Source organism: Dendrobates tinctorius, unplaced genomic scaffold, assembly GCF_039654945.1.
Source record: "Dendrobates tinctorius isolate UK_male_01 unplaced genomic scaffold, ASM3965494v1 ptg000704l, whole genome shotgun sequence".
Lineage (NCBI taxonomy): Eukaryota > Metazoa > Chordata > Amphibia > Anura > Dendrobatidae > Dendrobates > Dendrobates tinctorius.
This window is the reverse complement of record NW_027362348.1, coordinates 25,001-27,500: the sequence shown is the minus strand read 5'-3', so window position 1 is coordinate 27,500 and position 2,500 is coordinate 25,001.

Sequence of the window (2,500 nt, the reverse complement as noted above, 5' to 3'; positions counted from 1 at the left end):
TCACCGTAAACCGACGCGAGCTCCAAAGCCCGGGTCGAGCGAGCAGCACCACCTCCCCACCCGGGAGCGCCGTGCCAGATCGATCGGAGGATAAGACCGCTCTGAGAGGACATGGACGAGAGGGGCGTCCGCCTTCCGGAGCCCCCCCTTTCGGACGAGGACTCCGGATTTGCCCCCCGAAAGCCATCACCTCCAGAGAACCAGGGACCGCCGAGGGAGGGTCTGGTCAGGCTTGGGTACCCCAGCATTGCCTCTCTCGCTTGGGATGCACGATCGGCAAAAGTCCCTCTCGGAGCTGTGGAAGTTCGGTCTCAGCCGGAGTGCGCAACTTCCAGACGAGAGGGACCACATGCCAAGTCGCCTACCCAAGTCGGGGAACCAGAGAAACAACTGCTTTCTATCGGGGTAGAGAGACGACACTCTCTCAAGTACATTCTGCCAGAGGTGCGCATTCCTATGTATTTGCATTGCGGGACAACGTCCCCACTTTAAGGGGACGAAGTCGGAACTGTACCCGGCCTCAAGTCACTGTAGGGCGGATGCGGCACCTAGAAAATTCCTCATTCCGGTTCTTTTTCACTTAGTCGTTTTTTTTTTTGGCAAGAATGTACCCCAGGATGGCCAAAAAGCCAAAGCCAGGGACTGAGAACCATCGAGCATGCTCTGAGGGGACATAGTCAGAGGGGGCGTCCGCCTTCCAGAGCCCTCCTTCCCACGAGGACTCCAGATTTGCCCCCCCCCCCCTGACAACAGCCATCGCCTCCAGAGAACCAGGGACCACCGAGGGAGGGTCTGGTCGAAGCTCAGGTACCCAGGATAGCTTCTCCGGCTTGGGCATGGACCGCCAGACAAAGCCGCGGACCATGAACCATCCAGCCTGCTCTGAGGGGACATAGTCAGAGGGGGCGTCCGCCTTCAAGAGCCCTCCTTCCCACGAGGACTCCAGATTTGCCCCCCTGACAGCCATCACCTCCAGAGAACCAGGGACCGCCGAGGGAGGGTCTGGTCAAAGCTCACGTACCCCAGGACAGCTTCTCCGGCTTGGGCACAGACCGCCAGACAAAGCCGCGGACCATGAACCATCCAGCCGGCTCTGAGGGGACATGGTCAGAAGGGGCGTCCGCCTTCTAGAGCCCAAACTCGGCCACGGACTCCAGATTTGCCCCCCTGAATGCCATCACCCTTCAGAAGACCAGGGACCACCGAGGGAGGGTCTGGTCAGGCTCAGGTACCCCAGGATCGCCTCTCTCACTTGGGACGCACGACCAGCAAAAGTCCCTCCTGGAGCCGTGGAAGTTCAGTCTCGGCCGTATTTTGCAACTTCCACGACAAGAGGGACCACCTTCTAAGTCGCCTACCCGAGCCAGAGAACCATAGGAACAACCGCCATACATCGGGGTAGAGAGAGCCCACTCTCTCCTATATTCTCCCGCAGGTGCGCATTACTATGTATTTGCATTGCGGGACAATGTACTTCAATGAGCGGGACAAAGTCGGAAATGTATCCGACCTCCTGGAACTGTGCGGCTGCTACAGCAGTCAGAAATTCCCCATTCCGGTTCTTTTTCACTTGGATTTTTTTTTTTGCAATTTTTTGCCTAAAACGTATTCCTCCAACATGTACTAGCTCATGACACTTGAAATTTTTGAGCCAATTGATAATAACAGCTTTTTAGAGCTCAAAAACAAAAAAAATTTGAGCGAACAAAAAATGTTCGAAAATGACCTCAGCTCCTGGAACTGTTTTCGGTACACCTCCAGAGAGGCTCCCCTGCCTGGAAGTCTGTCACTGCTCAGCTCGAAATTTTTCTAAGTCCCAAAATTCGGTTTTTCATCCAAAATTCAACTTTCTGCCCAGGATCCACAAACTTTAAACCCAGTTGGGGGACCCTCCCTGGGGGCCCTACAACATACTGAAGCCCCCCTGTGGTGGAAGTAGGGGAATTTACTTATTTTTACACAAAATCACAAAATTCCATTTTTTGTTCGCAAAACACTTTTTTGTCCTCAAGAAACTTTTTTGTCCTCAAAACACTTTTTTGTCCTCGAGAAACTTTTTTGTCCTCAAGAAACTTTTTTGTCCTCAAAACACTTTTTTGTCCTCAAAACTCAATTTCTTCCATAATTCGACTTTCCCCCAAAAAACCACACATTCTACCCTCATGGGAGGCACTCTCCCTCGGGTCCCCACATCATATTGACGCCCCAGAGCGGTGGGAGAAGGGGAAATCTGATTTTTGCACAAAAATCCAAAAATCGCTCTAAGTCCAAAAATCCTGAAAATTTTTCTAAGTCCCAACGGTACTTTCTGAAAAGTGTACCCAGGCCCCTGGAAGCCTCCTAGGTACACCTCCTGAGACTCCCCCCTTCCTGGAAGTCTGACACATCTCGAAATTTTTCTAAGTCCCAAAAACTGGTTTTTGCTCCATAATTCGACTTTCCCCCCAAAAGCCACACATTCTACCCTCATGGGAGGCACTCTCCCTCGGGTCCCCACATC